The sequence below is a fragment of the Oncorhynchus nerka genome, unplaced genomic scaffold (genome assembly GCF_034236695.1).
Source record: "Oncorhynchus nerka isolate Pitt River unplaced genomic scaffold, Oner_Uvic_2.0 unplaced_scaffold_1556, whole genome shotgun sequence".
NCBI lineage: Eukaryota > Metazoa > Chordata > Actinopteri > Salmoniformes > Salmonidae > Oncorhynchus > Oncorhynchus nerka.
Window position 1 is genome coordinate 40,323 of NW_027039761.1, and position 26,493 is coordinate 66,815.

The 26,493-nt window shown below is 44.4% G+C and overlaps 1 protein-coding gene across 4 annotated transcripts in view; it reads right to left on the bottom strand.

The window, feature by feature from the left end:
• LOC115118252 (B-cell receptor CD22-like) overlaps window positions 1-26,493 on the bottom strand; it is a 47,398-nt gene that overhangs the window by 14,989 nt on the left and 5,916 nt on the right. The window contains exons 1-2 of one of the 4 annotated variants that reach the window (XM_065015278.1): window positions 16,153-16,293; window positions 9,216-9,265 (exon numbers count right to left, since the gene is read on the bottom strand). The exons of 1 other annotated variant lie outside the window; for it this stretch is intronic. The gene's annotated coding sequence lies outside the window, so the exon portion shown is untranslated. Of the gene's footprint in view, window positions 1-9,215; window positions 9,266-11,417; window positions 11,512-16,152; window positions 16,294-26,493 lie in introns of those variants that run through there. 2 more of the 4 variants (XM_065015275.1, XM_065015276.1) reach the window with 2 other exon arrangements.

Genomic DNA, 26,493 nt, shown 5'->3' on the forward strand with positions numbered 1-26,493 from the left:
TGCTATCTGGCTACGGGATACTCCTTTCTCATTTATAAAGTCTCACTTTGTGAACTGTTCCTAATATCTGTGGTTTGTTATGTCGACTAGGGGGTGGATCTTTGCTATAAAATATCTCAGTAGCCATTATGTTGTCACTCAACGGTTCATGAGAAATGGTGACTCGTTGAAAGTCAATGCTATTGCAAAGATCTTATTATTAAAGATTTAGTTTAAGTATAACTCTGACTGGTGTGATAAGTTTGTCTCTCCTTATTTGATAGTAAAGAAATGAACCACCACATTTGTCGATGGGTAAATCGTGCACAAGGGATCCCTCAAACTTGGGATCTCAGGGAGACCACACTTGGGGAACGGAGCAGATGGACCAACCTAAGATCTGAGAGGCAGCGAGCTGAGTGGATACCACATCCCAAACATAGTAATAAAAAAAAGGAAAAAGAGGTGAGCAAACCACATTGAAGTTGAGTTTTTTAACAATAGCCTCTGTTACACGGGCTCTGAGTGTGTATTCCTGTGTGAGGGGGGCACCTTGGAGGCGTAAGCAGGGCCGAGTCAGAGGAGAGTAATCTGAGAGTTTGTGGACTCAAAGATACTCTGCCAGTGGTCGGTTGCGGGCAACCTAGAGCCTTCCTGACACTGAATTGATCACAATGGGGATTGGTGCGGTCTGTAGGGGCGAGGGACCAGGGTGACTGTGCATTCTGTGTGAAACACGATACTTGGTGAAGCCCTATTGGAAGAAGGACCTCGTTCTGAAAGTGTCTAAGTGACCCTCAGAAGTGGTGAAATCCAATTATTTTAAATGTGCTAGCCAGGTTTGCCCTGGGTTACCCTGTGTGGGTGATTTGTTTTGGGACCACTAGCTAACATTTTGATTACAGGGTTTCCCTGTGCATATAGACAGGGTTTGAAATCCTGTGTAGGTAATCTTTGTAGGAGCGTTCTGTGTGGGTAAGGTAGGTTGACTCTGTGTGGGTAACCTTTCAATAATGTTCTGATGTTCTGTGTGGACATCTGACCAGTTCTGTGCTAGCATCTGACCAATCCTGTGTGAGTGATCATTAATGTTCTGTGTGAGTACCTAAGGAATTTCTGTTATAACTGTTTTTCTCTCCTGTGTGTGTGTGTGTGTGTGTGTGTGTGTGTGTGTGTGTGTGTGTGTGTGTGTGTGTGTGTGTGTGTGTGTGTGTGTGTGTGTGTGTGTGTGTGAGTGAGTGAGTGTGGTGAGTGAGTGAGTGAGTGAGTGAGTGAGTGAGTGAGTGAGTGAGTGAGTGAGTGAGTGAGTGAGTGAGTGAGTGAGTGAGTGAGTGAGTGAGTGAGAGAGAGAGAGACTAAGGAGCCATGGATGTGCGTGGGTGCAAAGAACCAGGCATTCCGAACCCTCCTACTGGAGCCTTGAAGGTTATGGTAGATAAATGGGGTAGGGATATTCTGGAACAGGTACCTCTATGGCATAGAGAGGGTGGTTTTCCTTTGACAGGGACAGTAAGTGTGACACTGTTAGAAGAGATAAGACATCAATTGGTAGAGAAGGAAGGTAAACTATGGAAAAAATATTAAATGGACTGGGTGAAATTCAGGAAATGGGAAAGGGAAGCTGACAAACGAAAGAAGAGACAGGACCCATTTTGGGGGAAATCCTGTCAGAATATGGTAGTTCAGACTGAGGAAGTAGAAAAGAAGGGGAAAGATGAAAGAGTGAGAAGGAATGGGAAGGGTGATGATAACAGAGACTGTTCCCCTCCCTACTGTACTCCTCAAACTCTCTACCCAGTGTTGCCGGACCTCCCTCCTCCTCAGCCGCCTCCTGCTGGTCCGCTGGATGCAAGACCACAACAACCTGCAGCCCCACAAACTTTATACCCCCTCCCCATACGACCCAACATCAGAAATGTATCGACAATACCCTCTAATGGCCTGTCCCAACCCTCGACCTGATGATGCTAATGCTGCTGCCGCCGCAGCATGGAACCCCATTATGTATGTCCAGAGGACGTGGAGACATGACGAAATCAAAGACATTGTAGAAGACCTACCAGACCCAAGTAAGGATGCTGTGAAATTATCAGCAGATATGAGGGTATTGGTGGTTCAGTACAAACCATCTGCTGCTGAGATAGCCCATATCTGTAAAAAAATCAACTGGGACTCAGGTGGGCGGATGTACAGGGACAGTTTGATTGCAACTACCTGTGGGCTGAGAATGGTGCGTATCAGGACCAGATAATGGCATGCTGGCCAGGATTGTGGAGATGTATCCAACTAAGACCGACTGGACTGCCATCAGAGAATGCACTATGAAGAAAGAGGAGGGCCTGGAGGCTTTCAGAAAGAGACTTGAGACCTGTTTCAGGCTACACAGTGGCATCAGACCAAACAAACATGCATATGGGGATCTGCTGAAAGACACCCTGGTGAGGGGTCTGGCACCGGGCCTGGAGAAAGCTGTGAGGACTACCTGCATCAGTTGGGAGACTGAGCCATTAGCAACGGTGGTACAGTACTACAAGCATGCTGAGAGACAACAAACTACTCAGAAGGAAGAAAAATTAAGGAAGAAAAAGTGAAGACACAGAAACTACAGGCTGCCCAGATGATGTTTTACCAGGAAGCCCCAGCAGGGACAGGACGAGGGGGTGGAGTGCGCTGGTGCTACAACTGTAGGAAGCCGGGACTGCTCCGAGCCAACGAATCCACAGAGGAACACAGGCAGGGGTGGACCGAGAAGAGGGGCCCAAAGGGAGGGGGCAAGAAGAGGAGGAAAAGGAGCACCTGCATGGACAGCCCCATTCCAACAACAGCCGTGGCAGCCACCTCCCAGCCAATGGCAGGTCTGGCCACCTCACGGGGTCAAGCAACAGAAACAGTGGGGCCCACAAGGAATCCCTCCAGGCAGAGGACAACCTGGAGCCTGGCAGACGGGACCGCCGGCACAGACGACCCTGTACAATCCAGGACAGGGACAGGAGGAGGAGTATTGATGTGATGAGGAGACAGGGACAGTTGTGCTAAAATCCTCAGAGCAACAAGAGCAGTTGTTTTTAAAGTGTCAAACCCTTCCGAGAGTAGAGTCCACAGTGGAGGCTTGCGTCAATGGTGAGTCACTAATATTTCTTGTTGATACTGGGGCTGCTATGTCTGTTATTAACTGCAAGGCTATGACAAAGCCTCTCATGTCTAGTGAAACAGTCACAACTGTAGGTGCTTCAGGCCTCCCATTCAGAGAGCAGGTAACTATGCCTCTGCCTGTCTTTTTTTTGTGAGAAGTGTCAACATCATTTTCTCTACTCTGACCACTGTCCTGTCAATCTGATAGGCAGGGACCTCCTGTGTAAACTGGGCATCAACATAACATGTGGCCGAACCGGTTTAACCGTTATTCATGAGGAAGAGGAGGAAGGGGGGACAATTGATGTTAATGTCTGAGTGTTGTGACTGGTATTATGCATGGGATGTTGATGATGAGGTGCCTAATATTGCTCGTGTTTTCTCAATGTCCAAAACCCATTGGGGCCACGAGGGCAGTTTCATGTCTGAAGCAGGCTTACATTGCACCTCCCATTTTTCACCATTGACAAGAGATCTCCATTATGAGAAACAATGGCTGTGTGATACATTACAGAATGAGTCAGTGCAGTGTTTATACTGTAGAAGTGATTTATGTGCTTTATGGGTTAATCTAACCCCTGCGCAGAAAAAGCTCTACCTGTTTGCGCACCACATGTGTCCCTGGCAAAATCAGACAGAGTAGAATGGGTGGATACTGGAATTTGGATGAAATGCTTGATTGATGCTATAGACTAGGAGATGCGCCCTTATTGGTCAACTTATTCACCTAGCACACTGACAAGTTTTGTTACCCACTCAGTTGGGGAACACCAACTGAGAGGGGTGTGCGTAGTGTTGATCATGTTTCTTTTTCTACCAATATCATGTTGTTGAGTGAAGACTCACCCCTCCTGAGAGGGGTCCCTGAATGCCTATGGGCAAGGGACAAATATGATTTTTGGAGAATTAAGGGAGCTGAGCCAATGGTGGTCACTTCTAAAGATACCAGGCGCCCATCTAGAGCACATTATCCACTCAGTAGGGAGGCAATAGCAGGTATTACTCCTGTTCATGCATCCCTTTTAGCTAATGGTGCTTTAATTCCCTGTCCAGATTCACCCTGTAACACCCCTATCTTGCCTGTTAGAAAACCTTCAGGTGATTGGAGATTTGTCCAGGACTTAAGGCCTGTGAACGATGCAGTTTTTGCCTAATGTTACTACACTGTTGGGGCGGTACCACCCACTGCAGAGTGGTTCTCTGTGATTGATTTTACGAATGCATTTTTCAGTATTCCTGTGGCACCAGAATCTCAGTTCTGGTTTGCCTTCACGTTTCTATGTAAGAGATTTACGTGGACTGTGGCTCCTATGCGTTACGTGGAACCCCCGCTATTTTTTCCGGCAGCTTTAGCGCAAAATCTGGAGGGTTTTATACCACCTAAGGGCAGCACTCTCAGTATGTGAATGATTTGTTGTTGTGCTCCAGCTCAATGGAAGCTTGTGAAACTGATACTCGGGCTCTGTTGATATTTCTTGTTGAGAATGGCCGCAAAGTTTCAAAGAAGAAGTTACAGTTGGTTTCACAGACAGTGAAGTATCTGGGTCGTGACTATTCTCTCCGTCCCACAGTTGGTTACTAAACAACACATGATGTCATTGACTGGTATGGCAGGGCGTGGTTACCTGACTATGCTGAGGTGGTGCAGCCGCTTGCTGACCTTATATATGGCCGCAAAATGGCTATGAATGACAAAATTAAGTGGACACCAGAGGGACTGACTGCTCTGACCAGACTGAAACAACTCATGACAACTTCTCCATGTTTGGGGCTCCCTGACCATTCTAAACCTTTTAACCTCTTTGTTTGTGAAAAAAAGGGTTTTATGTCATCTGTTTTAACACAGGATCATGGAGGAAAGCAGCGCCCGGTTGGGTATTATTCCAAACAGCTGGACAGTGTGGCCAGAGGTCTGGTTTGTTGTTTGAGAGCTGTGGCTGCTGCTACTGAAGCTGTGTTGACTTGTGCAGACATTGTTGCCATGCGTGAACTCACTGTACACGTTCCTCATGCTGTACATGCTCTTATTTCACAGGCAAAGACGGCCCATCTAACACCAGCTTAACTGCTCCATTATCAGAATGTTCTTCTGACAATGTGACCCTGAAGAGGTGCACTGTGTTAAATCCTGCTACTTTGTTGCCCACCGAGGATGATGGAGAGCCGCACGACTGTGCTGAACTGTTGGAGCTTGTCTCTAAACCAAGGTCGGATTTAACTGATGTCCCTTTGCAAAATGCACATTTGGAACTGTTTGTAGATGGCTTTGCTCAGCGTTCTGAGAAAGGAGAACCAGGCCAAAAAGGAGAACCGGGCCAGTCTGCTACTATCTATACAGATAGTAGATATGCCTTTGGTGTGGTACAAGATTTTGGTATTCTGTGGAAACAGCGTGGCTTCCTGACCTCCTCTGGTAAGACAATCTCTCATTCAAAACGTGTTGATAACTTGCTAAAGGCTATTTTGCTCCCTTCTGAAGGTGCTGTTTGTAAGTGCCTTGCTCATGCTAACTCTTCCGACCCCGTCTCCAAAGGTAATGCTATGGCTAACTTGGCAGCTAAGGCAGCAGCTGTCTCCTTGGAGGCCCGTGTGTTACAGATGGTTTTACTTCCTGATCATAACCTCTTCTCTCCCACTGATATCTCTGACTTGCAATCCTCTATAGGTCCATTTGAGTTGAGGAAGTGGAAACGACTATGTACATATGACCAGGTGCAGAAAATCTGGCTGTGCCCGGCTGGGCTACCAGTCTCACCACGTTCATGTTTCCCCTGCTTAGCTAAGTTGTCACATTGTAGGGATCATGTGTCAAATGGGGAGTTGTTGGTTTTGTAAATACATTTTGGTTTGCAACTGGGGTTTCTGTGTTTGCTCAACAATTTTGTGCAAAATGTGTGATTTGTATGACTAACAACATGGGAAGAGGGATTCCCATGCCATTGTCGGCTCATCCAACCCCTGAAAGACCATTTGAACACATAATTATGGATTTTACTGAGCTCTCTTCTTGTCAGGGTTACAAATATTGTCTGGTGATAGTGGATGCCTTCTCCAAGTGGGTAGAAGCTTTCCCCTGTCGACATTCCACTGCTATGGCAGTTGCCAAGAATCTCCTTAGGGAGATCATCCCAAGGAGGGGGTTACCATCTGAATTAATCAGCGACAATGGCTCCCACTTTGTGAACCTGGTGATACAGAACATGTCTGAGAGTCTGCAGATAGACCTCAGGACCCATAATAGCTATAGGCCTCAATCAGGCAGTTTAGTTGAACGCGCTAATCACACCATAAAATCTAAGATGGTGAAGCTTATGGCAGAGACAGGGCTTTCCTGGGTCACTGTGATGCCCCTGGCTCTGATATACATGCGATGGAGGCCCCACAGAACCACTGGATTGGCTCCTCAGTTTCTAACAGGTAGACCAAAGAGGACGATCAATTCTCCCTTCCCACAGAACAAGCTGACACTGATGGGCTGTGACGATGACATGGTAAGTTATCGTACAGCTCTAGACAAAGTTCTGAATTTTTTTTTTTACCTTTATTTAACCAGGCAAGTCAGTTAAGAACATATTCTTATTTTCAATGACGGCCTGGGAACAGTGGGTTAACTGCCTGTTCAGGGGCAGAACGACAGATTTGTACCTTGTCAGCTCGGGGGTTTGAACTCGCAACCTTCCGGTTACTAGTCCAGCGCTTTAACCACTAGGCTACGCTGCCGCCCCAATGCTATTTTCCCCAGGGTGAAAGCGGCTCTACCCCAGCCTCTGGTGGGGATCCTGCAAAAACTGCAACCAGGTGACTGAGTGGTGGTGAAAGACCTGAGACGAAAGCATTGGAACCAGCAGAGGTTGGCTCGACCATACCAGGTGATGTTGATTACCCCCACTGCTGTTCGCGTAGCTGATAGGTCTACTTGGATCCATGCCAGCCACTGCAGGAAGGTGCCATACTGCCCACCAAACCCTGAGGATGGAGGACCAGGCTACGGGATACTCCTTTCTCATTTATAAAGTCTCACTTTGTGAACTGTTCCTAATATCTCTGGTTTGTTATGTCGATTAGGGGGGTGGATCTTTGCTATAAAACATCTCAGTAGCCATTATGTTGTCACTCTCAACAGTTAATGAGAAATGGTGACTCGTTGAAAGTCAATGCTATTGCAAAGATCTTATTATTAAAGATTTAGTTTAAGTATAACTCTGACTGGTGTGATAAGTTTGTCTCTCCTTATTTGATAGTAAAGAAATGAACCACCACACCTTCTTTAGACTAGTTGTGTAACGCTTCTCCTTGGTGGAAGGAGAGGAGGACCAAAATGCAGCTTTGTAAATGTCCGTCATGTTTTAATAGAACAAACTGAACACTACACAAAATAATAACGAAGCAAAAACGAAACAGTTCTGCCAGGTAAACAGACACAAAACAGAAATTAAACACCCACAACCAAATGGGGAAAACAGGCTACCTAAGTATGATTCTCAGTCAGAGACAAACGACACCTGCCTCTGATTGAGAACCATACTAGGCCAAACATAGAAATATAACATAGAAAAAAGAACATAGACTACCCACCCCAACTCATGCCCTGACCAACCTAACACAAAGACATAAAAAAGGAACTAAGGTCAGAACGTGACAAGTTGAGTATCTGGAGCATCAGCATTTGTGGGGTCGATTATGTGTTATTCTTATCTCTTGCTTTTGGGGGGTATTTTCTTAAAACTGCATTGTTGGTTAAGGGCTTTAAAGTAAGCTTTTCACTGTAAGGTCTACTACACCTGTTGTATTCAGTGTATGTGACAAAATGTTATTTGATTTGATTTAATACTACTCCTAAACACAACCCACAGTCACCGTGTCTCATGTTAATAGTACTCCTAAACACAACCCACCATCACTGTCTCATGTTAATACTACTCCTAAACACAACACACTAACGGTTTTCTGTATGTGAAGGAGAGTCAGACCAAAATGCGGCGTGGCTATTGCGATCCATGTTTAATGAAACAAAGTAAACACGAATCAAATACAAAAACAATAAACGTACCACGAAAACCGAAACAGCCTAATACTGGTGCAAAGTAACACAGAGACAGTAACAAGGACAATCACCCACAAAACCCAACACCAAACAGGCTACCTAAATATGGTTCCCAATCAGAGACAATGACGAACACCTGCCTCTGATTGAGAACCATATCAGCCCAAACATAGAACTAGACAAACTAGACATGTAACATAGAATGCCCACTCAGCTCACACCCTGACCAACCAAAACATAGAAACATACAAAGCAAACTATGGTCAGGGTGTGACACCCACCATCACTGTCTCATGTTAATACTACTCCTAAACACAACCCACCATCACTGTCTCATGTTAATACTACTCCTAAACACAACCCACCATCACTGTGTCTCATGTTAATACTACTCCTAATGCTTTTTTGAAACATCACCTCAATCACTCTTACTCTAGGCCATTTTCAAAATGTCTCCACAACAGTCTATTGCACTCAGAGCTCTTAAAATAGCAAGCACAAGTTTTTGTGTAACATGTACAATTTACATCCCATCATTTGTAGCACACAATATATAGCTCAGTATTTGTCAAGGGTGCCAATCATTTTGGTCGTGACTGTATATCCAACAATCAGATGAATATGTAAAAATACATTTATACACACACACACACACACACACATGCACACACACACACACATGCACACTTACACAGTTATACTTTGACAGTGAACATGACCCTATTGAATGGAGATCTGGGTATTACTGGCAAACTCTACTGATCATGTTTTAAACATGCAACTGAATAAACTGAACTAAACTAAACACATGAAACCACAGTCCAGGGTTCATAGTCACAAAGTGTATCAGAGTAGGAGAGCTGATCTGGGTTCAGTTCAGCCTTTTAGATCATAATTATATGGACCATCTGAGACACTTTATGAATACAGGCCCAGATGTAACAAACAAAACACAGTTCAAAATAAACCAACAGGTACAAATATACAGTAAGTCATGAGATGTTTGGCTAAAAACATCAAAACTAAAACTATATTTCAAGATATTGTCAAGTGTACTTACAGAGTGAAGTGAAGGGGAGAAGTCTTGAACAGTTAGTCAACGTACTGTCACTGCGTGGAAACAAGAAGTAGTCTACTGTAAGTGTTAGTAGAAGCAGGCATAGCCTAAGTGTGAGTTCTGTGGTTGACACATTTTAACTTCAGTAGCCTCTTCTAGTCAGGGCATTAACATACAGCAACAGCATGTCACATAAGGGATGTTACTGTATCTAAATAGAAAATGGTCTAAAGTCAGAATACTGTAGTTGCATTTCTTTATATGAGGAGTGGACCTACATGTTTTACAAGAGACAACATGTGACCCATTCCCATCACTCCTCATCAGCTGGTACTGAAGGTTCCAGAACAGATGAAAGGGGAGTATCTTTGGTACCAGTGTTCTAGACTAGAGCTCTCCCTACTGACATGTCTACATTACTGCAGCTTCCAGGCTTCATATGTCCCTACTAGTCTGATGAAAATATACAAAATAGAAGGTAGAAAATGTTTTTAAAAATATATATATATAAATAATAAAAATGTCACGCAAAAATAAATACTGTGTTATTGGGACTTATGTTGAACTGGCGTTTGAATTGAGTGAACTAGTGATCTCAGCTAGCGTGTTAGCTACATGATGAGGCTGTTATTCAGTGATAAACAAGCATGTTTGTTCATAATGTCAAGGAGAAAGAACGGCTCAGCTGCGAAGTGGTAGGTGCTTGACCAGCACAAGCTCACAAGACCCGACCGCCGAGTGCTGAAGTGCCTAGCGTGTAAAAAAAAAATGGTGTGTCCTCGGCTGCAACACTCACTACCGTGTTCCGAACTGCTGCTGGAAGAAATATCAGCACAAGAACTGTTTGTTGGGAGCTTCATGAAATGGGATTCCATGGTCGAGCAGCCGCGCACACAAGCTTAAGATCACCATGTGCAATGCCAAGCGTCGGCTGGAGTGGTGTTAAGCTTGCCGCCATTGGACTCTGGAGCAGTGGAAACGCGTTCTATGGAGTAATGAATCACGCTTCTCCATCTGGCAGTCAGACGGATGAACCTGGGTTTGGCGGGGCTCTTTTTCATGGTTTGGGCTAAATCTCTTAGTTCCAGTGAAGAGAGATCTTAATGCTACAGCATACAATTACATTCTATACGATTCTGTACTTCCAACTTTATGGCAACAGTTTGGGGAAGACACTTTCCTGTTTGAGCATTACAATGCCCCAACCTCACTAATGCTCTTGTGGCTGAATGGAAACAAGTTCCCTCAGCAATGTTCCAACATCTAGTGGAAAGCCTTCCCAGAAGAGTGGAGGTTGTTATAGTAGCAATGTACAACACATCAGCTGTAAGTGACCAGGCAAAAACAACTTTCCAAGTCAAACCACTACACCCTATATCGTTGTCACCATATTAGCTAAATTAACGTCATAGTCAACGTAGCTAATAGAACTAAAGCGCTAGTAAACCAGCTACAATAGATAATTCATTATAAATCATCTATAGTCATGAGGTAATGTTACAGTTTACAAGCAGTTACACCGGCGAGCCCCGTTGGCAATAAATGAGTAAAACCAAAAGCGTACCTTGACTTGGAAGACTTCCAGTGTTGTGCTGGATAGTCTTAGCCAGCTAGCTAACATAGCAGGCTAAACTTGAGTAGGCTAATCTAGATAGCTGCATTTGCTAAGTAAGTGAAAGTGAAAGTGAAAACAAAATACTAAATCTCTCTATCTCTCGCTTGCTTCTTCTTCATTTTGGAAGTACTGTGTTTGTTCAAAACTGTTCAACTATTGTCTTTCTCTCTCTTTGAATCAACTACTCACCACATTGTGTGCACTGCAGTGATATCTATCTGTAGCTTGTGCTTTCAGTACTAGATTCATTCTCTGATTCTCGGATTGGGTGGACAACATGTCAGTTCATGCTGCAAGAGTGCTGATAGGGTGGAGGACATCGTCCGGAAGTTGTCAGAATTACTGTGTAAGTCTATGGAAGTGGGTAGGAACCATGAGCCTCCAAGGTTTTTGTATTGAAATCAATGTACCCAGAGGAGGACAGAAGCTAGCTGTCCTCCAGCTACTCCATGGTGCTACCCTACAGAGTGCTGTTGAGGCTACTGTAGACCTTCATTGCAAAATGGTATGTTTTAAAAATGTATTTGATGACATAGTTTTATCTTAAAAGGATAACTTTTTTAAATGTCATTTTTTAAAACTTTTATTACATTCACAAAGGAGGATGGCCCTCCCCTTCCTCCTCTGAGGAGCCTCCACTGTGTTACATGGCCCTGTCTGCCTCACCATACCGCTGGAGAGAGAAGAGGGGAGGAGGGAGGTAGAGGAAGGGGGAGATGAAGAGAGAGTCAGATTTCTGACAGACAAACACACACACACAGATCAATGTCCACGTTTACAGTAGAAAGCTCAGATAGTGACCTTCAACCCTATTAGTACACTCCCTTTGTGGAAGTATCCCTTTGGCCAATCAGGAGCAAGATGGATGGACTTCTGAGCACCTGATAAGTCAGAGGAGTAGATCTCCAAACACTCGTAGCTGTACCCATTATTTAGGTTCAGGTTAGATCATGGCTAGATGCCAGGGTCAGGTTAGGTTAGATGGCTAGATGCCCTCAATCTCACACAAATGATTAAGGAACCTACCAGGTACAACCACAAATTCTTAAACACGGGAACCCTCATAGATATCGTCCTAACCAACCTGCCCTCCAAATACACCTCTGCTGTCTTCAACCAGGATCTCAGCGATCACTGCCTCATTGTCTGTGTCCGTAATGGGTCTGCGGTCAAACGACCACCCCTCATCACTGTCAATCGCTCCCTAAAACACTTCAGCGAGCAGGCCTTTCTAATCAACTTGGCCCGGGTATCCTGGAAGGATATTGACCTCAATCTGTCAGTAGAGGATGCCTGGTTATTCTTTAAAAGTCCTTTCCTCACCATCTTAAATAAGCATGCCCCATTCCAAAATGTAGAACCAGGAAGAGATATAGTCCTTTTTTCACTCCCGACCCGACTGCCCTTGACCAGCACAAAAACATCCTGTGGCGTTCTGCATTAGCATCAAATAGCCCCCGCGATATGCAACTTTTCATAGAAGTTAGGAACCAATATACACAGGCAGTTAGGAAAGCAAAGGCTAACTTTTTCAAACAAAAATGTGCATCCTGTAGCACAAACTCCAAAAAGTTCTGGGACACTAACATCCATGGAGAATAAGAGCACCTCCTCCCAGCTGCACACTGCACTGAGGCTAGGAAACCCTGTCACCACCGATAAATCCACAATAATAGAGAATTTCAATAAGCATTTTTCTACGGCTGGCCATGCTTTCCACCTGGCTACCCCAGTCAACAGCCTTGCACCCCCCACAGCAACTTGCCCAAACCTCCCCCATTTCTCCTTCACCCAAATCCAGATAGCTGATGTTCTGAAAGTGTTGCAGAATCTGGAACTCTACAAATCAGCTGGGCTAGACAATCTGGACCCTCACTTTCTAAAATTATCCGCCACAATTGTTGCAACTCCTATTACTAGCCTGTTCAACCTCTCTTTCATATCGTCTGAGATCCCCAAAGATTGGAAAGCTGCCGGTGTCATCCCCCTCTTCAAAGGGGGAGACACTCTTGACCCAAACTGTTACAGACTTCTATCTATCCTACCCTGCATTTCCAAGGTCTTCGAAAGCCAAGTTAAGGGGATTTCCATGTTCCCAGAGACAAGATATCTTAAAGGGGTACACTCACATATGGAATATTAGGAGTTTTATTTTCTGAGTTTTGATTAAACAAGTGAATTTTTTAAAGATAAAGGGTTCTTTAATATGCCTAATATGGTATGGAACACGAATGTAAAAGGGTGGCGTAACCTTTGACCTGTTTCCATGGCTTTCCCTTGTGGTCTGATCAGCCACAGGCGGGGCATTCCACGTTCTACTGAATGCTGACATCTAGTGGAAGGCGTAGGAAGTGCAAACAGATCCGTATCCTGTTTGGATGTGAATAGGCGATGACTTCAAATTCGACCAGAGTTCAGAATTTTCACTTCCTGTTTGGAAGATTGCCTGCCCTATGAGTTCTGTTATATTCACAGACATAATTCAAACAGTTTTAGAAACGTCAGAGTGTTTTCTATCCAATAGTAATAATAATATGCACATATTAGCATCTAGGACAGAGTAGGATGCAGTTCACTATGGGCACGCAATTCATCCAAAGTGAAAATGCTGCCCCCTATCCCTAACAGGTTTTTAACAAACAGATCACTGACCATTTCGAATCCCACCGTACCTTCTCCGCTATGCAATCTGGTTTCAGAGCTGGTCATGGGTGCACCTCAGCCACACTCAAGGTTCTAAACGACATCATAACCACCATCGATAAGAGACATTACTGTGCAGCCGTATTCATCGACCTGGCCAAGGCTTTCGACTCTGTCAATCTCAACATTCTTATTGGCAGACTCGACAGCCTTAGTTTCTCAAATGATTGCCTCGCCTGGTTTACCAACTACTTCTCTGATAGAGTTCAGTGTGTCAAATCGGAGGGCCTGTTGTCCGGACCTCTGACAGTCTCTATGGGTGTGCCACAGGGTTCAATTCTCGGGCCGACTCTCTTTTCTTTATACATCAATGATGTTGCTCTTGCTGCTGGTGATTCTTTGATCCACCTCTACGCAGACGACACCATTCTGTATACTTCTGGCCCCTCTTTGGACACTGTGTTAACTAACCTCCAGACGAGCTTCAATGCCATACAACTCTCCTTCTGTGGCCTCCAACTGTTCTTAAACGCAAGTAAAACTAAAGGCATGCTATTCAATCGATCACTGCCCGCACCTGCTCGCCCGTCCAGTATCACCACTCTTAGAATACGTGGACAACTACAAATACCTGGGTGTCTGGTTAGACTGTAAACTCTCCTTTCAGACTCACATTAAGCATCTCCAATCGAAAATTAAATATAGAATCAGCTTCCTATATCACAACAAATCATCCTTCACTCATGCTGCCAAACATACCCTCGTAAAACTGACCATCCTACCGATCCTCGACTTCGGTGATGTCATCTTTAAAATAGCCTCCAACACTCTACTCAACAAACTGGATGCAGTCTATCACAGTGCCATCTGTTTTGTCACCAAAGCCCCATACACTACCCACCATTGCGACCTGTACGCCTCGTTGGTTGGCCCTCGCTTCACACTCGTCACCAAACCCACTGGCTACAGGTTATCTACAAGTCTCTGCTAGGTAAAGCCCCGCCTTTTCTCAGCTCACTGGTCACCATAGCAGCACCCACTCGTAGCACGCGCTCCAGTAGGTATATCTCACTGGTCACCCCCAAAGCCAATTCCTCCTTTGGTCGTCTTTCCTTCCAGTTCTCTGCTTTCCATGACTGGAACGAATTGCAAAAATCTCTGAAGCTGGAGACTCACATCTCCCTCACTAGCTTTAAGCACCAGCTGTCAGAGCAGCTTACAGATCACTGCACCTGTACATAGCCCATCTGTAAACAGCCCATCTATTTACCTACCTCATCCCCATACTGGTATTTATTTATTTATTTATTTATTTAGCTCCTTTGCACCCCAGTATCTCTACCTGCACATTCATCTTCTGCCGATCTACCATTCCAGTGTTTAATTGCTATATTGTAATTACTTTGCCACCATGGCCTATTTATTTCCTTAACTTACCTCATTTGCACTCACTGTATATAGACTTTTTGTTTTCTTTTGTTCTACTGTATTATTGACTGTATGTTTTGTTTATTCCATGTGTAACTCTGTGTTGTTGTATGTGTCGAATTGCTACGCTATATCTTGGCCAGGTCGCAGTTGCAAATGAGAACTTAGCCTACCTGGTTAAATAAAGGTGAAATTAAAAATTAAAAAATATCCACAGTAGCACACTATTTGTTTCATTTAAGCTGGTCTAGTGTGGGTGTGAGAACACCCCATGGACACTGGTGATGTTCCAGGCTGACTCATGGTTGCATGCCACGTGACTGACTGTGCAGTCGGGCATCAGATTGCTATATCATGATTGGGTTAGCTGATATCTTAAACAAACACCTATCCAGGTGTTATGAGAGAAGGCCAGTGACTGCAATTTAGTCTGCCTGGAACATGCCCTATATTCAATTAAAAAGCGTTATTGATTTATCCCATGTGGGATAAAGAATATTAGAGTTCTACAGTCTAATTCTAGATTCTGTGCTGTAGATGTGCTCCCTGTGGTGGGGTCTAGTAGTGCAGCCTGTCTATACTATGCCTCCTGTGGTCGGGTCTGGTAGTGCATCATGTCTATACTATAGCCCCCGTGGTGGAGTCTGGTAGTGCATCCTGTCTATACTAAGCCCCACGTGGTGGGGTATGGTAGTGTATCCTGTCTATACTATACCCCCTGTGGTGGGGTCTGGTAGTGCATCCTGTCTATACTATGCCCCCCATGGCGGGGTATGGTAGTGCATCCTGTCTATACTAAGCCCCTGTGGTGGGGTCTGGTACTACAGCCTGACTATACTATGTCCCTTGTGGTATGGTCTGCTAATGCAGACTGTCTATACTATACATTTGGCAGCCCCAGGAGAGCTGAGAGCAGCCTGCACCATTGTAAACTTCTAGTAGCTACACACTCTGCGTCTCCTCAAAACCCAGATCCTACAGGGGGGAAAGAGAGAGAAAGAGAGAGGAGGGGTGAATTGATAAACTGATATCAGTGCAGATCTCAGAAAAAGAAACTGAAAATGCAAAGAAGCAGACAAGTTCACCAATCAACAAAGCTTTGGACACAAGACTAGATCCTGACCCCTGACCCCTGTCTCCCCTCACAGGAGCTGCAGGACCTCGCAGTTGAAGAGCGAGTTGAAGAGTCAGATTTCACAGACCGACACACACACAGCAATGTCCACGTTCACAGTATAGAGCTCAGACTCTGACCTTCAACACATCAGTGCACTCCCCTTGCGGAAGTGTCCCTTGCGCCAATCAGGGGCGAGCTGGATGGACCTCTGAGCGTCTGATAGGCCAGATTGGTAGAGCTCCAGACATCAGTATGAGGGAGAGAGAGAGAGAGAGAGAGAGAGAGAGAGAGAGAGAGAGAGAGAGAGAGAGAGAGAGAGAGAGAGAGAGGGAGAGAGAGAGAGATAACATTAAAAAACATGTGCATGTGGTGTTTGAGGTCAGAGGTTAAGCTTTAAGGTGTTGTGTACCTGTGGTCTTTGGGGTCACAGTGGAGAGCCTCAGAGAACATGTCCACAGCCTGAGAGTACTGGCCCTGCTTAAACAACTGAATACCCTTCTCTGGAGGAGAACACACACATACAGTGTTAAACTGGGGTCATTTCAGTGAATAGAAATCATCATTCTGAGACAATTGTGTTCATGTCACCTGTTAGCGAAGCTCCCTTCTTCTTCACAGGGTCTGAACTCTCCACCTGAAATGAGACAACTCAGTTAACACTGCCTGTGTGTGTGTGTGTGTGTGTGTGTGTGTGTGTGTGTGTGTGTGTGTGTGTGTGTGTGTGTGTGTGTGTGTGTGTGTGTGTGTGTGTGTGTGTGTGTGTGTGTGTGTGTGTGTGTGTGTGTGTGTGTGTGTGTGTGTGTGTGTGTGTGTGTGTGTGTGTGTGTGTGTGTGTGTGTGTGTGTGTGTGTGTGTGTGTGTGTGTGTGTGTGTGTGTGTGTGTGTGTGTTGATTCATTGTTAGTGCACACTTTGGGAAGGGTGGAGAATAGGGAGGCAGCCAGTAAGGGCAGGGGCCTGGGGCAGAGAGGAACAGGGGGCAGAGAGGGGCAGAGATGAACAGGGGGCAGAGAGGAACAGGGGCAGAGAGGAACAGGGGCAGAGAGGAACAGAGGCAGAGGGGCAGAGAGGAGCAGAAAAAAACATTTCAAAAACCCCACCTCGAGAATATAATGTCATACTTCTGAGGAGGATGAGCTGGCCAATAAGCAGTATAGAGGAGGATGAGGAGGATGAGCTGGCCAATCAGGGGTCTAGAGGAGGAGGAGCTGGCCAATCAGCGGTCTACTTGTGTGAATATTTTTATGACCGGTAAACGCACTCAGCATTCTGTTGTTGAGGTACACCAACACCATTCCAACACAGAAAAGCTGCTTTTTAACATACATCATTTTTAATATGCATCATTTTTAATATACATACATTCTCATCCACATCACAGTGGATGTTCTCATTGTTCATGGACCGGGGGAAAAACCTTTTGGTATGGCGAATTCAAGCTTGAAATTGGTCTGCATTGATGTTGTCGCATGCTTCATCCATGACCAGAAGGAGGGTAGCACGCTCATGGGGATGATGAGCACACTCTTTCCACCTCCATGCTGAAAAATTATTCAACAGGGTTGAGGAAAGGAGAGTATGGGGGCAGGAATAGGGTCACAAATCATGGATGGGCCCGAAACCATGCCTGAACCACCTCTGCATAGTGCAACCTGACATTGTCCCATACAATGAAATAGTTAGCCACTTCACCTTGACAGTTCTGCTCAATTTCAATGAGAAACACAATGAGGTGTGCAGCATTGAAGGATTCAAGTCATGGCCGACATCCTACTACACCATCTTCAGAGATAGCTGGGCACATGGAGAAGTTTCCCCCACGTTGTCCAGGCACTTGGGCGGCCACCCGTTGGTCGATGAGATTCCGCCCACGGCGCTGAGTTTTGGCCAGGATGAAGCCACTTCATCAACAAAGATATAGTTGTGATGGTTCACAGCAGCATCAAGCACCATCACACTATTTTGGTTAGTCATTTTTACAGTATAGTTCAAATATGATATTGAGGTAGCATGTGCATCCTCTGATGGGTAGTGCGTACGGCCCGGTACATCACTGGCGCCAAGCTTCCTGCCATCCAGGACCTCTATACCATGCGGTGTCAGAGGAAGGCCCTAAGAATTGTCAAAGACACCAGCTACCCCAGTCATAGACTGTTCTCTCTGCTACCGCACGGCAAGCGGTGCCGGAGCGCCATGTCTAGGTCCAAGAGTCTTCTAAACAGCTTCTACCCCCAAACCATTAGACTCCTGAACATCTAATTAAATGGCTACCCAGACCCCTCTTTTACACTGCTGCCAGTCTCTGTTTATAAGCTATGCACAGTCACTTCAGCTCTACCTACATGTACATATTACCTCAATTACCTTGCCTGACCATTGACTCCGTACTAGTACCCCCTGTATAGCCTCAGTATTGTTACTTTACGGCTCGTCTTTAATTATTTGTTTCTTTCATTTCTAATTTTGATTAGGTATTTTTCTTAAAACTGCACTGTTGGTTAGGGGCTTGTAAGTCAGTGTTTCACTGTAAGGTTTACACCTGTTCTATTCAATACATGTGACAAAACAAATTTGAAAAAAAAAGACCCTACACAGGGCTGTCTCATTATTGTCGATGATCAGGCCTACCACTCAATGATGGTGTTGGAGTCATGCTCTGCCGTGCAGTCATGAGTGAACAGGGAGTACGTGATTGGTCTGCAGCCCTGTCAATCACCCTTCGCACTACTGTTCATCCAATCAATCAGGGCACTTGGATGCGCTGCAGGACAACACCTCCCTTCATCTTCAGTTAATGCGCTGCTTTTGACATGCAGTTCCTTAATGAAGTGTGAGTCCAGCGATTATAACCACACAATAATATAAAACATCTTCAGATGGAAACAGATGTGTCTGCATGTATGTGGTGGTGGTGACCATCACGAGTAGAGTGACAGGCCTCAACACCATGTTCTGACCAGACAGCACTATAGTGGGCAGAACCTAAACCACTCAGCATTAAGTACGCAGCAGGTCTCGGCATATCCAGCTAAGAGCTCAGACGAGATCCAGCTAGCTGTTTGTACATGTAAAAGCTGCAAGGATCTGAAAGACGTCTAGATGACCTCTACTAAACACTAGGTTCTGATTCAGGAATGTGTGATGGACCACAAGGACCACAGGGATGTCCGGCAAAGGATGTCTGACAAAGGGTTTTATAGTGACCACAACAAGGCCCTCCGGTTCACTTTGGGTTCTTATACAACAGGGTGTCTAGTAGGAAAGAGATACATGGAAATAGAATTAACCATGTAAAGTTACACACACACAATGCTATAGAATACTATTAGGCCTATACATATTCACACTACTGCATCACAGGTTAAGATAAATACAATAAATCATGTTCTCAATTGAACAGTGTAAAGCTAAACATGCATAATATTGTAGTGCCTGAATCACATATCAATGAACATTGATGACTAAAAAGGTGAGCAGGCTCAGAAAGGGCCTGAAGCTAGCATTAACTATGTCAAGTCTGCTATAAATCTAGGATAAAGTAGCAAGTCTGGAAAAAGACCACCATGTTGGAAAGCCACTGCCACTGTAGTATACAATCACACCAGTAAAGACTGAGAGGTGAGATAATGGCATCAGACTGAACAGCTACCATGTAGCCTTAGCATTATCATTAGCGGTAGGATACAAACATTTAGCAGGCTAGCCAGGTCATGCTAACAAATGATCAGTAAAGACACATATAAACATCAATCCCTGCAAACACACTTTACTATCAACACTCAACTAGGGCTACTTACATTATTTTACATACACAGTAACCACAGCAACAACCTCTTTATCAGATTAGCCCTGCCCACTAGGCGGGCACTAGCAAGGTAATTAGAGGACACACAGGAGCAGCGATTGGCTTGATGGCAGGTCAATCGTGGTGTATAACGGCCTTTACAACAGTGTTTGTGTTTGTACATGTGCGTGCGTGTGTTTGTGCATGTGTGTGACTGTGTGTGTGTTCATGTGTGTGACTGTGTGTGTGTGTACATTCCAGGAGATGACTGATATAATGAGCTCCATCTATGATAAGATGGGAACGTATGTACCGCTATATGCAGAACGACGTCCCCCAAGGATCACAATGACAACTTCTTGTAGGTATTAACTAACCACAGATCTATGATCAGATTTCTTAATCATTTCTTCACCAAGCTATTTAGTAAGGAGTAGGTGCGACGACTATCTCTATCAATTAAAAACGCCAAAGTAGTGCACTATATAGGGAATAGGGTGCCAAATTAGTGCACTTTATAGGGAATAGGGTGCCTTTTTAGACGCAATTTTAAAGTTAGACTTTAGACCTTTTTAAACTTTTACTGTGTGTCCAACTCTGTCAGAAAATGGACAAGAACAATGATGGAGTGGTCACCATTGAGCGTGCGTGCATTTGTGCGTTTCTGAGTGTGATATTTCAGCATGAATCAATAATACTTACAATATGAGTGAAATAGGTTTCCTTCTCATCTTCATATTCTTTGAGTAGATACAAATTTGAAACAGTCTGTTTGAGATATAAGTTTTTAAAGTGTTTTTTCCTCAATTTATGCTTTGGCTACAAATATGAGTCTAGTCCGAATCAACAACATTATGAATTAAGAGAATATGAACTTTGAAATTGATATTTTTACTGGACAGTTTCTTTTAAACTGCTTCTGCTATTCTACTGTTTAAGCATTCTTTCCAGCTGCTTCTTACCCGTTATGTTTTTTGTCTCTTCCTGCCTCCCGTCCAGGATGCATCTGTTTAACAACATCATTTAGTGACACTCCCTGTGGGCGTGGTCTAACAGAAGGGATGCCCATATTTACCCCCACTGTCCCTGCCCCTAGCTCAAAAACAGACTCAATGGGGCCGTCAGGGGGGTAAAAGGTACCTCCCCATGGGATCTCCACTCTCCCCTCTACTCCCAGGCCCTCTCTGTCCCCGAAGAGAGAGAACCTACCTGGGAAGGTTGGACACCAGTTAGGGGGTCAAGAGCCACACCATGTTGGAGACCATAGCACTCATTCTATATGACATCACATTCTCACCAAACAATGATGTAATCTATTCTCTAACTACTAGTTGGACAAAATGGTGGACTATTATATTTCTAAGGACAAAATTATTTAAATCAAGCAATAATCTCACTGCCTGGCCTGAACTTGCTAACTGTGAGATGTATTATTATCAATCATTAAACATTCCAGAATGTTCCATCTCTCAGTGTTCTGGAATGAAACTCCCTTGCTGATGGAACTACCTTTTTTTTTATTATTAAAAAAATAAAAAATGCAGATCAACAATTTACATTCTTACATCAAAACATTACATCAAAACAGAACACAGGTATTAATGAGAAAATACTGGAACAAACAAAAAAGATTTACAAAAATAAAGCATTCTAGTGCAATTGTAATCAATCTGAAAAAATCTTATTGTAACGATTTAGGAAATTGTTATTCTTGTTATTGTTCACTATGGTTAATGTTTTAATAAAATAGTTAAATTCAATCAAAAAAATGTGTAATTTTGGAACAGGATTTTTGTTTGTGTATGAAGTATTTGGCAACAAGAAGCTGATGGAACTACCTTCAACACTCCAAACATCCATATGATGTCATATTGTGTCTGCATGATGTGTTTTAAAAATAACAATGAATAATATTTCATGTAACTGGTTGTGTGTCTAGGTGCTGGACATTGAACCTTCTGAAAGCGTCTGTGTATATTTTGTACTGATGATGATGATGAAAATGAATAAACCATTATTGCTCTGGAAACCAATGTAAATGTCTAATTTGTAGTTACTGTATGTACTGCACAGTACAAGAAGTGAGATGTTGAAAGCTTTTCATTTTCTCTCCACTAAATACACTGTTATAACAAGGTAAAAACAATGACAATTAAGTTTAATCTTATACATTTATTTCATAAAATATCACACTTCACACATTATTATTTTTAAAGCAATAAGGAACGTTGCATCAAGCATAACTTTTTCCTGGACATTGAGGAAAATTTGTGTCATAACTTTGTCATAAAAATAATTTAAAAAATGCTAATTGATATTATGTGTATCATCTAACAATACCATATAAACTATTACAATATAATAGAACTGTGATAAAGTGCGTCTCGGTGAGTGGTGTAGGAGTCAGGCGCAGGAGAGCAGGGATTTTCTTTGAGAAGCGTGTTTAATGTAGAGATCTGTACACATAGTCCACCAATACAAAATTGGCCCAGATGAACGTCCAAACAACAACCCGCTCGAAGGAAAACAAACTCGTGTCAGTACACGGAGGAACAACCACAGTTCCGACACTACCTACACATACGTCAATGCGAAAACAATAAACTGCATAGAATACTGAACGCTAATACTCACAAGCTTAATCCTGCACGAATTACGGCAGGTAACAGGTGCCCTATATACCCACAGAAATCAAAGCAATTGAAACCAGGTGTGAAAAGGAACACAGACAAAACAACCAGAAAAAGAAAAAGGGATCGGTAGCGGCTAGTAAACCGGCGACGCCGAGCGCCGCCCGAACAGGGAGAGGAGTTACCTTCGGTAGAAGTCGTGACAAGAACAGATAGAATAACTATTGTTGTTAGACTTCATATATAGTCTCTGTCACTCCCTGATTTGTTTCACCTGTCCTTGTGCTTGTCTCCACCCTCCTCCAGGTGTCGCTCTTCTTCCCCATTATCCCCTGTGTACTTATACCTGTGTTCTCTGTTTGTCTGTTGCCAGTTTGTCTTGTTTTTCAAGTCAACCAGTGTTTTGTCTCGTCTCCTGCTTTTTCCCCAGTCTCTTTTTCTCGCCTTTCTGGTTTTGACCCTTGCCTGTCCTGACTCTGAGCCCACCTGACCTGACCCTGAGCCTGCCTGGCCTGCCTGACCTGACCATGAGCCTGCCTGACCTGACCCTGAGCCTGCCTGACCTGACCCTGATCCTGCCTGACCTGACCCTGATCCTGCCTGACCTGACCCTGAGCCTGCCTAACCTGACCCTGAGCCTGCCTGACCTGACCCTGAGCCTGCCTGACCTGACCCTGAGCCTGCCTGACCTGACCCTGAGCCTGCCTGCCGTCCTGTACCCTTTGCCCCACTACTCTGGATTATCGACCTCTGCCTGTCTTGACCTGACATTTGCCTATCCCTGTTGCTGTAGTAAACATTGTTACGTCAACACAGTCTGCATTTGGGTCTTACCTGAAACGCAATAGTCTCATATGTTTGATGATTCTTTCTGACAGATAACATATTACAAAATATAGTTATATAAAATATAACTGGACATCGAGGCTGCCTAATTCAGATCTCTACAGTTTTTGTCAAAAGTTCTAGTCGTTAGATTCTGAGTTTACTGTAACTTTTAAAAAATATTTCAAAAAATACATATATACTTTTCTAAATATTTACAATGCCCCTTTCTTATTAATCGTAGTCTAAATCAAAACTGACCCTAGATAAGCACTCGTACTCTGAGTGTGAATAGAGTAGTTCTGTGTGACTCAGTTGGTAGAGCGTGGCTCGGAGGTTCCATTCCTGTTGGGACTACCCATATGAAAGATTTATGCACCCAAGACTGTAATGAATGAGTGAATGACTTTGGATAAAAGTGTCTGCTAGATATTATATATTATTGTAAACCGGTTAGTGTACGTGTTTACTTTTCTATTTATGTTGGTAACCAGTTTATAATAGCAATATACCACGGCTAAGGGCTGTATCCAGGCACTCCACTTCACGTCACGTTGCCTAAGAGGAGTCATTAGCCGTGGGACAGTAAATTGGCCAATATACCTCTGGCCTTATTGCTTAATTACATATATCTGTATAAACTGAGTGTACAAAACATAGACTAACAAGGTGAATCCAGGTGACAGCTATGATCCCTTATTGATGTCACTTGTAGATGAAGGAGAGGAAAAGGGTTAAATAAGGATGTTATGCCTTGAGACAATTGAGACATGGATTGTGTATGTGTGCCATTGAGGGTGAATGGGAAAGACAACATATTTATTTGAACAGGGTAGTAGGTGCCAGGTGCACCAGTTTGAGTGTGTCAAGAACTGCAACGCAGCTGGGTCTGATGAATCCTGGCTCTTGCTGTTTCACGCTGATGGGAGGACTAGGGTATGGAGAGAACCACATGAGTACATGCAGCCATCATGCTGCGTGTCAACATCACAGGCTGGTGGTGGTGGTGTGATGGTGTGGGGTGTGGTTTCATAGTACACCTTGGACCCCTTGATAAAAGTGGAGCAATGTTTCAATGCCACAGGATATCTGAACATCATCATTGCCAATCAGGTGCATTCCTTCATGGCACCAGTGTATCCATCTGCAAATATATATTTTTCAGCAGGATAATGCCCCATGCCACAAGGCTAGGATTGTCCAGTGACAGTGAACTGACGGGGAGTTCTGCTTACTCAGTAGCCTGGCTAGTCACCAGATCTCAATTCAATTGAGCATCTGTAGGATGAGATGGAACAAGCTATTCGGAGTAAAGATCCACTTCCAGCCAACAGCAGAACTCCCCGTCAGTTCACTGTCACTGGACAATCCTAGCCTTGTGGCATGGGTCAGGGCGTGACACCTCTATGACACTGGGCCTGTTTTTCATGGTTCTTGCTAAGCCCCTTCGTTCCAGTGAAGGAAATCTTTACGCTACAGCATAGAACGACATTCTAGACAATTCTGTGCTTCCAACTTTGTGGCAACATTTTGGGGAAGGCCCTTTCCTGTTTCAGCATGACAATGCCCCCGTGCACAAAGTAAAAAGTAAGCGATAAGAAAAAGAAATAATAAAAGAGCAGCAGTAAATAACAATAGCGGGGGCTATATACAGGGGGTACCGGTACAGAGTCAATGTGGAGGCTATATACAGGGGGTACAGAGTCAATGGGAGGCTACAGAGTCAAGTCAATGTGGAGGCTATATACAGGGGGTACCGGTACAGAGTCAATGTGGAGGCTATATCAATGTGGAGGCAGGGGGGTACAGAGTCAATGTGGAGGCTATATACAGAGTCACAGAGTCAATGTGGAGGCTATATACAGGGGTAGGTACAGAGTCAATGTGGAGGCTATATACAGGGGGTCAATGTGGAGGCTATATACAGGGGGTACCGGTACAGAGTCAATGTGGAGGCTATATACAGGGGGTACCGGTACAGAGTCAATGTGGAGGCTATATACAGGGGGTACCGGTACAGAGTCAATGTGGAGGCTATATACAGGGGGTACAGAGTCAATGTGGAGGCTATATACAGGGGGTACCGGTACAGAGTCAATGTGGAGGCTATATACAGGGGGTACAGAGTCAATGTGGAGGCTATATACAGGGGGTACAGAGTCAATGTGGAGGCTATATACAGGGGGAGGCTACCCGGTACAGAGTCAATGTGGAGACTATATGTGGAGGCAGGGGGTACCGGTACAGAGTCAATGTGCAATGGTGTTTGTGCAACAGAGTCAATGTCTCCAGAGTCCAATGGTGGCAATGAGCTTTACACCACTCTATATACAGGGGGTACCGGTAGCCGAGAGTCAATGCTTGGCATTGCACATGGTGAACTTAGGCTTGTGTGCGGCTGCTTGGCCTTGGAAACCCATTTCATGAAGCTTCCTACGAACAGTTGTTGTGCTAACGTTACTTCCAGAGACAGTTTGGAACTCGGTAGGGAGTGTTGCAACCGAGGACAGGCGATTTTTACACGCTATGCGCTACCACTTTGCGGCTGTGTGGCCTACCACTTTGCGGCTGTGTGGCCTACCACTTTGCGGCTGTGTGGCCTACCACTTTGCGGCTGTGTGGCCTACCACTTTGCGGCTGTGTGGCCTACCACTTTGCGGCTGTGTGGCCTACCACTTTGCAGCTGTGTGGCCTACCACTTTGCGGCTGTGTGGCCTACCACTTTGCAGCTGAGAAGTTGTTGCTCTCAGATGTTTCCACTTCACAATAACAGCACCTACAGTTGACCGGGGCAGCTCCAGCAGGGCAGAAATTTTACAAACTGACTTGTTGAAAAGGAGGCATCTTTTGACGGTGCTACGTTGAAAGTCACTGAGCTCTTCATTAAGGCCATTCTACTGCCAATGTTTGTTTATGGAGATTGAATGGCTGTGTGCTCGATTTTATACATCTGTCAGCAACGGGTGTGGCTGAAATAGCCAAATCCACTCATTTGAAGGGGTGTCCACTTTCGTATATATAGAGTACAAGGTTTTTGTTAAACTTTTTCTTTTCAGGTCTTCTTGGTTCTGGGTTTGTTGTGTTCAGGTCTTCTTGGTTCTGGGTTTGTTGTGTTCAGGTCTTCTTGGTTCTGGGTTTGTTGTGTTCAGGTCTTCTTGGTTCTGGGTTTGTTGTGTTCAGGTCTTCTTGGTTCTGGGTTTGTTGTTGTCAGGTGTTCTTGGTTCTGGGTTTGTTGAGGTC